Source organism: Seriola dumerili, unplaced genomic scaffold (assembly GCF_002260705.1).
Source record: "Seriola dumerili isolate Sdu_G_001 unplaced genomic scaffold, Sdu_1.0 BDQW01000043.1, whole genome shotgun sequence".
In the NCBI taxonomy this organism is placed as follows: domain Eukaryota; kingdom Metazoa; phylum Chordata; class Actinopteri; order Carangiformes; family Carangidae; genus Seriola; species Seriola dumerili.
Genome location: NW_019174298.1, coordinates 225,754 through 238,663, shown reverse-complemented (window position 1 = coordinate 238,663; position 12,910 = coordinate 225,754). Strand labels below are relative to the sequence as shown.

The 12,910-nt window shown below is 41.9% G+C and overlaps 1 protein-coding gene across 1 annotated transcript in view; it reads right to left on the bottom strand.

Moving 5' to 3' along the window:
- Positions 1–12,910, bottom strand: part of LOC111217362 (acid-sensing ion channel 1-like) — a 42,643-nt gene that overhangs the window by 23,716 nt on the left and 6,017 nt on the right. The gene's annotated exons all lie outside the window — the stretch shown is intronic.

Genomic DNA, 12,910 nt, shown 5'->3' with positions numbered 1-12,910 from the left:
GTGATCATTATACAAGTACGTACAGCAGAAATCACAGCACAACTGTTGTCTTTCACCTATCTGAATGCTGATTTTGTCAGACAAGATGTAGTCTTAATGGGCTGCGTTTCAGTCACTATTTTATACTTGTTCTGTTGTCTGACAACAGAAACAGAGAAAACATGTAAATGAGAAAAGCTTTATTGGGAATTTGGTTGTATTAAAGTACTGTATATGTGAGCACAGAGAGGAGCAGAGAAGTAAACAGATTAAGGGCTAAAACTGGCTGACACTAGGCAGAATGCAAATAACGTACGATGCAGTCCAGCCATAGTCTTGTTTCACTTTGAGCCATCAGACCAATTTGTGTAGCAGCCCATCAGGAAAGGCCCCTGTTCTCCCAATGGACACTCCATCATTGGGTGCCAAGTGCCAAGTGCCAAGTGCCTAAAGTCAGTAAAATTTGGCAGCGATAGTAAAGCTAGGGACGGTTCTGACAGCATCTTTTGACATTTTTGATGTGGTTCCAAGTAAGTAAAATAGCTCCATAGCCAACAAGTCCCCTGCTTAAATATTTATCGACTGTCCATAATGTCAAAGTTAAAACTTGATAACATGTTTGATAACTTGAGAAGAACAAGTGCTCCTCCTCAGCCTGCCGCTGGTGTTACGCCGTATTCTGTGACCCATTAGATTCTATGACCTGTAACAGCGCATCAGTGATTTCTCCTTCAGGAACTGTGAAGTGCATCATGCATACAGAAAATTTACTCACTTAATTAATATTATTTTCACTGTGTTGTTTTTACTGTCGCTTCTAACTGCTTCTGCAGCTGCAGCACAGCCCCGCAGTGAGGAGCAAACACCATTTCCCGTGGCAGCTAAAGGAAAAATGAGTCAGGACAGGGCTAATGAATGTCACAGAGCAGTGATTAAATATGTGGTGAAAGCCGTGCAAGTATCCGTATGAGACTGAATAAAATAAAAACAGTACACATTTTTAACTAAGTGATGTCTTCATTTAAAACGTGGAGTCTTAAAGGATTGGGATCCAATAAACATATTTGGAAGAAGGATAAAGTGCTATCAAATGCCGTCCCCAGTTATGATCAATCATTGGACTTACACTGCTCTAGTGGATACAGTTCGAATACTGGTGTGTTTCATAAATAAGAAACCTCATTCAACCCCAATTTGTCTTGGCAGATCATTTTTAATTGAGCCAATAGGTGAATTTCAGACATTATTTATAGTTATTGAACAGTCTAACCAGCCATTTTGTCCTGTCTCCTTCCCCTTTCCTTCCTGTCAGCCTGTAAATGTCTTTCTATCTGTCTCCCAACTCTCTCTTCACTCTGCATTGTATTCTGTGCAGTGAACACAAAATGTCACAATGATAATCTTTCAACAAAGTGCAGCATCCCGAGGAGCTGAGGAGCTCTCAACAAATCAACAATATACTGCGCACACACATCCACACACACACACACACACACACACACAACACACACACACACACACAACACACACACACACACACACACACACACACACCACACACCACAACACACACACCACACACACACACACACACACACACACACAAACAGCCAGTGAACTGTGGCTGCTGTCACTTATTTCCCGCAGACACATAAAAAAGGAAAAACAACAGAAAGAAATGTTGCCTATACTGCGGCTGCAGGCCAAGCCGGAGCCATCACTGGTTAACTGATTAGCTCAGTAATTGCAGTGGAAATGCCAGTCTGAGGTTGATATAAAAGCGCAAAGGCACATCCAGGAAATACTAATCAGTCTCCCGGCTGTTCTCCCTGGAGGCTGTTGTTGTGAATGCCACTGCCTCCTGCAACAACACTTTATCTGTGTGTAGGTTTGTGTTTCTGTGAGTATGTGTGCGCACCTGTGTTTGATATTACTGGCTAGAAATTAATATCTCCTACTAATAGTTTTTTCTCAGACAATAATAAAAAATCTTGAGCAGAGTAAATTTGGCCAGGAGCTTCCTGCGTATTATAATAAATGAGTCATTATAGCCATGTCAGAGGCAGACATAAGAGAGAGCCTTTCTTGTCCCCTTCTTGTTCTTATCTCCCGCCGCTTTCTCCTTCCATTCAAAACCTCCTCATTATAACTCTCATTTTTGCTCTAAATAACATGCCTCCAGCTCATTTTTTTTCATCTCCATGCTTTCTTTCCCCCATTTGTCCTTGCCTGGTTCAGAGCCCGTTTCACACCTACAGTGACTAAAGTCTACATCCTCACCTGTCACTACAACTGCTCCCATCTGTCTTTTCTCACTTCGTCCTGCCCTGCGTCCTTTTCTCTGACCGCGTCACACACAGAGCCTGCGTCTGTCTGCACACAGTTTTTGTGCAGTTTACACACACCCACAAAAAAAAAAAAGACATAAAAGCAGGTTACTGTGAAAGACGGTTTGAGCTGAGAGAAAACCCCAGCAGCTGCCCCTCACTTCCTCTGTGTGTTTGTGTCTGTCAGTGCTGTTTGTACTGTGGCAGGATTATTTGATTGTTTACAGGTTTAGTGCGTGTCTGCCATCATTCTGCTATGTTTACAGTGCGTGTTCCCTGACAATGCTGGATTATTGGGAATCACTGTGTGTGTGTGTTTGTGTGTGTGTGTGTGTGTGTGTGTGTGTGTGTGTGTGTGTGTGTGTGTGTGTGTGTGCGCGCACGTATTTCTGTGCATCTGTATGGATAACCCTTTTTAACCTCTAATATCCCCCTCAAATCCCTTTTTTCGTTGCTTCATTTTTATTCCACTCTGCTGAACAAAATCCTCTTGTTACTGCACTTCATTAAAGCAATATCACATTCATCCTGAGTGAAATATTCAAATCCAATATGTCATGTCATGTTTCCTTGGCTGCACCATTACATCAAATGAAAAGGTCTTGTCATGGTGATTCAGTCTGACAGGATAACCTTGTGTAACAGAGTCAATCAAACAGCAGTAAGATGTAAAACACAACCAAATACACATTAGTAATATGTACTATTGTGATGACACAAAATCTGTGTAAATAGTTGTAACCTGACATGTTGGGCCTCCGGTTTCTGTACCTCTGTGCTCACTTCCTTAAGTCTCCCCTAAAGGGTGTCTCCTTGCTGCCTTTACCTTGCTCCTCTTGCTGTTGAACTCCATGAGTACACGATCATGATCACAATCGACAGGGGGATTTTGTTATTTACCTCTGTTGTCGGAATAAATGTTGATCGCCTCCAAAGATATCCTGGTCTGGGCCTCTTCGTAAAACCACAACTCACACAACGCTTGACACAGCCAATTAAACACATTCAACTTTCCACTTGAATTTAACATAAAACACAGTGGTAGAGAAAACGTGTCTTTGGTGAAACTCACAAACATCTGAAATATGACAAGCGACCTCAGCCAGACACTGCTTTTTGTTGTAAGGAGTCACAAGCATTAAAGGTTGGGAATAAGTGGTCTCATCTTTAACAGTGCATCATATTTTGTCAGAAGGACTCACATCAGCTCTGGCTTTTTGGAGAGGCAGGCAAAGAGGAGAGGAAAGGCTCTGCTGATGTGAACTGCTTTGTCCTCCCTTTACTTGGCTGTGACACTTTAACTGTTCTGAGACATTTTGTACATCTCTATTCAGGAAAGCAGACTGCTAACAGAGTTCACTGCGTACATGTAATTCTGTAAAAGTGAACTGATAGGCTCTGCAGTGGCTGTAAGCTTAATGGCTCTCCTTATTCTTCAGTTATATTACACGTCCTGGTGCTTTACCATAATTACATGTTGTTCAATCCTGTTAATATTGTTATTGAGCTGATATCTGTTCTGATATCTGTAGATTTGGGGGTGATCAGTTTCTCTGTATGTGTTGTGGACAGTGTTATATGTGCTGGCTGTCTTGGTTTATTTGCTCAACTGAAGATCCCTTTGTCTATATGTAAGACTTAAACTTCCCAGTCATTAGTAAACCCCCTCTCTCCTGTTTTATTGGATTGTTATATTGTGTGTTTTCATAATTTCCTCCTGTGCAGGTAATGTACATGCCAACTCTGGGCTTGTTTGCTGTGATGTATTTTACTGAATTTACATTAAAAGAGTGAAAATTCTCCATCCTGACTCCCTGTTTTTTGGTTTGACACTCCTTCCGAAAGCTAAAGCTGTCAAACACATGTAGAGGAGTAAAAACTACAATACTTAAAATTTGAAATGTAATGGAGTAGAAGAGTTAAGTGGCATAAAATGGAAATACTGTTGAGTAAATGTATCTAGTGACTTTCCACCACTATACCCAGCCTCTCTGTTACATCTAACAGAGGCCTTTGTGTCTCCCAGCCAACCTCTGGAAAGACACAATTAGCCTGATTTGGGGTCAGGCGAGTACAGAGGAGATCGGCAGTCTGAACTGCGGCATCATTCCTCCTCAGTCTCCTCCTCCTAAACTTCATCCAGCAGTCTGAGTCACAGCTAGCCCTTTGCCAGCCTGCCTGCAACCCACACAGAACCCGGCCCTCAAGTCACCTGCACTAATCCTCAGGATAAATAAACCATGTGCAGAGCAGTGCAGCCAACCCAGGCTATTTTCGGCCCCGCTGTGCTTCTTCTTTTTTTTTTTTCCCTTCCTTCTTCCCCGGTCCGAAATGTCTTCATAAAAAGCGTTTCCCCCTCTCAGGCCTGGGCAAATAGAGCGTGCTTGAGCAGCATTACTGATCTGTCTAGAAACCAGCTGGAGTCATAGAGATGCTGTGTGGCGATCCGCCCTTTAACAAGATATCTCGGGGCTTTAAGATGAGCACATTTGTTTGGGGTTATTGGAGTGGATCTTACAGTTAAAGAAGGACACTGAAAATAATGATTAGTCTATTAGTATAAAACAAGTCAGATGATCAATCTGGCCGTCCTTCTCCCTCCCTGTTTCCATCCACCTGTTTTCTGTGAATAAAAAACCTGAGTGAGGAATATCACAGTTTTTGCTTTTGGCTGATGTGGAAAAGTTTGTGTATCAATAAAAACAAAATGTGACTAAGTGCAATGGAAACATTACAGGGAATAACTCGGGACGTACATGAAGCATGTGAATTTCCATTACCATTTCTATACGGTTTCGACTGATGCTCTTTCATTACGTCATCTCATTGGTCTCTCTTACTAATTAAATCCTTTCTTTTGCTATTTTCCTGGAAATTGAGTTAAAAATGTTGCTACATTTGGACATAAACTTGACAACTGAAGTCTGACTGAGGGTTTATCCTGCTGGGATGTTTGGGAGGTGAATGTTTATTAAAATTCCTGTTTTAAAGTACACTCGATAAATTTGCGCTGCAGCTCTCCTGCTGTGTTTGGCAGTCTTGCTGCTGACAGATGGCTTTCATGTACAGGATTACTCTCCATTATGAGCCCTGAGTATTCACCTGCTGATCTTGGTAATGTGGTTTCTCTGCCCCTCAATCAGTCTTTGAAGGTGGTCAGCACTAAATACCCCTCGTTCAGCACTGCAGGGCAAATACTAATTCAATCCTCTCTAAGTGTGTTCATGTGTTTATCACAGTGGTGTCGTGGGATGTGGGAATATGTCTAAGTGGCTGTTTAGGTGATTTCCTGTGCTCTTAATTTCTCCACCTATGCTTTCTTCATCATGATGTTTCTTTCCTTTCTAGATTGTTTTTTAAAACCTGGGGCTCCTGAATGAGGGAGTGAAAGGTGGATGTCATGGGAGCAAAGAGAACAAAGGGCATAAGAATGAAGGAGGGAAAGAGAGATAGAAAGAAGAGCAGAGAGCATGACATGAAAACATAATGAGGATTGTCATGCCCATGGGGGTTGATGTGAGGAATACACTGCACAGGGGTTGAGACGAAGGAGGAATGCAGAAAATTGCCCGAGAAGGGAGGGAGAGAGGTGGAAAAAAGGAGGATAAACACAGTGACCGGGAGGTGACATAACTTTGCTAAGTCAGCGCAGGAGAATGTGACAGGTTCAGGAGCCAGGATGTGGAGCGCAGCTGTGTTGACCCAGAAGCTGCTGGGCGGTGTAGGTGGTGGCTGTGCTTCATATCTGTCGCTTCAGGCCACAAAACCCAGAGGAAATGCAGACATAAGTATGTGTGCCCCCCCCCCCCAAACAGTATGGTTCTTTTTCAGCTCCCAGCACGGCTGGAGTTGTCAGAGAAGTCAGAACTCGTTGTCACCCTCTGGGTTGCTTTTAGAGAGTTCAGGTTGGGGCTAAAGACCATTACTACATCAGCTTAACGGCAGTCAAACTGGAAGTCAGACGTGAAAGCGCAGTGGGAATGTTTGCAACTGCAATCCTGCTCTCCAGTGGAACCATCATAGTGCAGAAGTGAAACTGTGCTTGGGATTTCGAAGGAGGGAAGTGGTGCTTTTATATGTTTTATTCCATTTTCCAAAGCATATCATACATTTTAGATTTCCCATCTTCCAGACAGCCACAGGCTTCAGTTCATGCCAGCACAGTCTGAAAATGAACTTTCTTAAACCTGCTTCAGAAAAGTATTCCATCACTGCAAACGTTTAGTCACCTTTATCTATCAATCTATTGTCCAACCTTATCTCTCTTTATCTCTGCTGCATTATGCAACTGTGAAGCTTTAAAAACTGCACCGCTTTGGGAAATGGTCATTAGTAATGTCATCAAGATATACAGGATTCATAGTCAGCAGACTAAAACATGCAGAAATGGTTACATAACTCTCTTTCTTCAACACACTTTCTTCATACATTCACAGCTGCACAGCTTGCAAACGATAAAATGATTTTTAAAAAAAATGCAGTTATTCTCATACCACCAAGCTGTCTCTTCTCTTCATCGAGGCACAGCATGTCTTACATTTTGTCTACACAATCTACAAACGCATGTTGCCTCCTTGACGTATGACAGCAGCGATCAGAGCACAGAAATTATAGCATTACAACTGTCACGACAGCAGTGTGCTGGGAGCTCCGCAAACACACGTCTTTTCCCCAGGTGGAGCCGTCAAAGCCAAGTCTGACGAACAAAAAAAAGGGCCGAGCATCGGACCGAGGGAAGCGCTCGTCAAAGTGGGACTCTCGTTCTGTTTTCCTTTGCTGGAGTTCACTGGTGAGTGGGTTTATTAATAAGCAGAGTTTGCTGTCTACTACAGAAATACCTCCGAGTCCAATTAACAGTGATGATTCTCTTCAACTGTTGAGGAGCAGAAGGGGGAGCGCTGGGTGCTCTCGATAACTCACTAATAACTGCTGGAGTCATTTATCCATTTCTCTCAGTGTTTCTCTGAGTGAAGGAACACAAGAACTTTCCACATGAGTCTGACTCTCCACTGTCTTATGAAATGATCCATTAACAGGCAAAAAAAAAATGGTGGAAAGACACGACATCAGCAATTCTCTGACACCGCTCTGTTTAATGTGTAAAAACCAAAGAAAACTGGACACAATCAGGTTTAAAACTTTTTGTGTTAACAGCTATTCAAGCGAATATTATTGTACTAAAATGTCTAATTCCCTTTTCATCACACTGACGAATCACTACTTCAGCTGAAGAGGAAATAGGCCTATTAGTTATATGAGAAGATGCAGAGAAAAGAACCATTACATTTATAATTGTGTGACAGGAGATAACAAGGTATTGTCAACTGTCTGTATGTGCCATCAGTTAGAAAAGTTTACCCTCGAGGCATCTTACAGATGCAGTATCTTTCTTTTGTTTTCCACATTATACGGTATGATTTTTTTTTTCTTAAAAATGAGGTGATCCTGTCAATTCAGTTGAGGACTGGATCTGTATTCTTATCGCAAACGGCCTGAAATAGTTTCTTATCAGCCTCTTTTTTTTTCTTTTGATCTTTTCACAAGAATAGTCAGTTGGGATATACCTCCTTCCTTATTCATCAAGCACTTTGCAATGAAACAATGAAAAGATTAACAATGCAATGCATCAAAGACGGTCTTCAAAGGAAGTGCATTTTCCAGTTTTCTGTAGCTGTGCGGTGATGTAGATAACAAAGGGAAGTTGAGAGGAGAGCAATAAAGGCCTTAAACCTCTCCAGGGGAAACACCTCTCTGCCGCCACTATGTTCTGGCCAAATGCAATTTCCTGAGCACCACACTGCTCTTCAAAGAGAAGAGAAATTGCTCTATCACAGCAGACACTGTAGAGAGCGGCGAGGAGGTGGGAATGAGAAGGGGGAGGGGTTTGAGAAAAAGTCTTGGACTTGACTTGTGAGCTACATAAATTAACTACTACATAAATTATCCATCCCCCGCAAATTAGAAGAAAACCCGAAAAGGTCAATAAGATGCTTGAGTGGGTGGAAGGACGATAGACCCCCCTCCCTCTACACACACACACACACACACACACACACACACACACACACACACACACACACACACACACGCACCAAACAACTATTTACATGCTTAATATGTGTGCATTTCATATTCCAGCGCTGAAATGAATTATTGAGGCAGCACTAACCAAATGTTTGGAAGCACAACCAGAGGGCTGTCTCGAATCCTATCAGAGAAAAGTCGTGATGCAATGTTTGGATTTAGGAGAAGGGCACTCTGCTCGCCCAACAACTGCTGCATCACTGAAGTGCCACACAGCCACAAGCTTCACCTCTCAGTTCAAGAGTCTGTTTGTTTGGGGAATTTTATCTTTTCTTCTCTTGATCCGAGCAGAACAAACAAATTAAAGGCCCTGTCATGTTTCAGTGTGCAGTGTGAAGCCGAGCAGAAAGGATAAATCCTGCAATGTTAATATGTCTTTTTCACAGCAAACATTTTGACTTGCCACAGTAGCAAAAGCACAGGTCTTACTAATAACATCAACAATGACTCTGTGCCAGTGTCACAGTAAATCATGACAGTGTGACAGTGAGCCAGCATGCACAACAATAGGACCCTGAAACTGAGGCACTGAATGGCATCCAGCATCCAGAGTACTAGTTCAGATTAGTTCAACGGTTTAAGAGCCTCCACCTCGAAGGCAGAGTCTGCAGCTGCAGCCGACATGACCTCATAATCAGACTGAACTGCCATTTCATTTCACTTCTATTCATTCATTCATTTTTTCTCTATTTGAATCACTGAACAAATCGCAGATTAGAGCTCTGGAACCAGGCTACAACCAACAAGCCCTGGATTCAGTTTCACAAAGACAGACCTTGACTATTGCTTAAGCAGGATTTAGACTCCTTCCGAACTGCATGTTGCACAGCAGCAGACCCCCCCCCCCCCCCCCCCCCCCCCCCCCCCCCACACACACACACACACTTTTCCGACAGATAAGGCGGTGTTGTGTCTGAACATTTCTGCAACTTTCCAAAACCGAAGGTGAGAAAGGAGCCAGGCACTGCACTTCTCCTCTCTACCTCTCTTTTTTCACTTGTTACTCATCTATTTGTGCCACTTTCCATGTCAACAGCCGAGTGCAACACAATGAATGACTTCCTCGAGAGATTATGCACCGCTATCTACATTTTCCAGTCTGGCCTTTCGCAACAACCAGCACATTGGATTTTCCAGCGAAGGTAAACTACACGTCTTAACAGCTAGTTCTGAGAGACCATACACCAGCTCTCAGATCAATAGTGAGACCTCAAAGGAGCGTCTAGATCCATCAGTTGCATCACTAGTTCTTGTCTTAGGTCATCATTTGTGGGTAAATTCAGATATTTTTCAATCTAAAAGCTATGCCATATGCACTGTCTGCCATTTATTTTTTGTGTGTAAATCTATTAACTATATATTGCACTAAAAAAATTCTACAATGCAACAAAAAAGGGCTTTCTGATAACACAGTCCAATGCATTGCCCTATCATCTGACTCCCACACCCACCTGCTCATATTCCCCAGTCACTCACTTGGTATTTTTACCAACCATTTCCACCTGCTCTCTGCAAGATTTTTTCATTCTTGCCTTGTGCCTTTGCTTTCCAGCCACCTGTCCCTGAACCAGGATCTGAAATCTGGACCTGCACCTTCTTCCTGCCCTATGTCCTGCCCTTATGTCCTTTTCCTCGCTGCCTCGACAAGATGCGAAAATTACTGTTGTGCCACTCAACAGCTGCCAGTGATGACACAAAATGATGGTGATTGCTAAGAGTCCGAAATCTCAATATACTGCTCACTACTGAGTAAATTACTGAGCGTCCACTGCACAGGGAGCAGTAAATGAGTGAGAAAGAGAGTGATTCTGAACACAGCCAGTGTCTGTCTAAGCCACCACATCAAATGTCTCAGCTCCTTTTACTCCAGCAGAAGATTTTTGCCTTCTGTAATAATTCAACAGTTACAAGCACTTTTTACTGTGGGGAAAAGTGTAACAATAAAAAAAAAACTTCCACTAGTATAAAATCTCAGTGCAGTGCAGACCTGTAGCAGACCAGTCAGGCTTTTCTGTGCACAATAAATACATATATCCTCAGTGATGAATATTTCCATGGGGTTACTGCGGTCTGTAAAAAGTCCTTCTCTTCTCATTACTCGCTCCAGCACATGTTAGCATTAGTTCTGAGTTAGCCTGGGGACAGACTGGCTAACTTTTTAGGCTTGAAATATGTTTGAATATGTTAAAATCTTACAGGACTCATGAACTTTATTCTCAGCCCATCCACATACGAGCACACAGTAGGGATGGCATTTAATTTCTCTTTGGCCAATGGTGCTGCTATTGAGATTTAAGCAGTGCGACACAAAACAGTGAAGAGAAGATGCAAAAGGACAACATAAGGTGTGTGGAGAGAAACAAAAACAAGACAAGACAAAACGGTGGAAAAGGGGAACATTGTAAATAACTATTTCTAAACAATGACCTCTGAGTGGTCGTGATCAGAAGACGTAGAGACCGACAGGTGATACAGCGCTGCAGTGACTCTCTCATGTAAGCAGGTGTCTGACCATGCAGGGCTCTAAAAGTGATCACAAGAATCCTGAATTTAACTCAAAACTTGAAAAGGAGCTATTGTAAAGAAATAATAGACCAGAGTTGCTACTTGCTGCCAGACACATCTGATAAATGAGGTAGTCTGATCTTGCTACTTCAAACAGCATTCAGAGACATAAAAAGGGCTTCCAGCAGTTTTGCTTTCACCGGCTTCATAGGAAAAATAGTAAAATTGCCCCAAAGCAAAAATATCATCCTGAAGCTGCTTCAGTGCGGCTGCTACAGTAAGTGGCAGTGTGTAGAGCTCCTCTCCGGTGTCATTGTATATGAATGTGTGTGTATAAATGTCCCCCACTAAAAACATACCTACAAACCCACAACACATAGAAGCTTGTTTCTAACTCTCCTCGTTGAATCAAGGTAAAAACAAATATATGATTCTACACAGTTCACACACTTGACACAACATGTTATGTTCCTCCATACACCACCTCAGACGTCCACTGAAGATAAATGGGAAAAAAAAGAGAGAGAAAGAAAACTACCATAAAACTTAATCCAATCTATTCAGTGAGGTTGCTGGGTGGAATGATCAATGTTCAGGTCCAAATTAAAAACCACGTCACATGCCAATGACTATTGGCAACAGTGTCGGGCGTGCCAGGAGCAACAGCAGGGTTTTATGGCAGAGACATCACAGTCAGAGAGCTCTACTTTTTGCCGCAGGGAAAACTTACTCGTGCATCAGTCGGTCACACATATATAATGTCAGTGGACTGTTGCTCCACTGCATTATTCCACATCTCTTCTCCACAAGGGTTTAATTTTAAAGGACACTGCTGTACAATGCCACCCCTCCTTTGTTCTGAAGTAGGAAATGGTAATAAAAAAGATGAAACGGTAGATGTAAACATGTACACAGAGCCATGGGGATTCAACTAAATAAATAAAACGCTCAAAACAGTGTTTGATCATAAATTTTAACAAGGACTTGTCGGCACAGATTCAAAACATTTTATACACAGACTGATAAACACACCCCGACGTGATCATCACAAAACATGGAAAAAAAAAAAACAAAGATAAAAGTATTAATCTGTCTGTCTGTCTGCACTCTAAATGTCTGTCTGTACTTCTGGGAATAAAAGATGTACAAGCTCACACCACTACTCTGACAACTTTCTACCAGAGTAGGTTTCGATTCCAACCAGCAGCATCCACAGAAGAAAAACTCAGCAGGTATCCTGAGGTCAGAAAGTTACACGCTTTTCCTTCGGTTCCCTCAGAGGTTTGCTATTTGTTTGCTGTGGGGGGTTCATCATTTTTTAACCCACTATAAATATATAATCTCATGATTTTACATTGTGTGTCGTCAGCTCTCTACTATTCAAACACTAAATCAAATGCACTGTGTTTTAAAAATGACCTTCATTTTAAAGGACATGTGGTGATATTCTATATTTTTTAATTGTAAAAAAAAAAATCATCCCCTAGCGATGTCGTTTTTAGCAAACATTATTCACAGAGGAGTAAATAGCACATTTGTTATAGGGACTATTTCGGAAACACTTTATTTTACAGGTTCTGTATTTTCCAGCTAATTTCCTGGAAATGTTCATCGTAATTTCTTTAAAAAATTACTGAGCTGCTATTCAGCTGTAAATTAACAGGATATTTCCAAAACTGGCAAGTTATTAACTTGAATATAAAGTGGTTATAAACACTCTCTATTTCCCTTACATCCCGTAACTTTGTGTTTGAGTAGTAAATCACGGAGCTCAAACCCAGTTTGTATAGATGGGTGCTGAATCCTCAAAAGTAACAATCAAAAATCAGAAGCAGGACAACACTCTAACACTTAAATTGCTTATTCATCCATATTCAGAGTGTGTTCCTTCATCACAGCTGACTCCTTCAACAGGTAGAATCACATGTAAACCCACTTTTGTTGTTTATTTACATACTTACTTTACGGTTTGCCCATGTGATTTATATCATGTTGGCAAAGAGAAAATGTACATT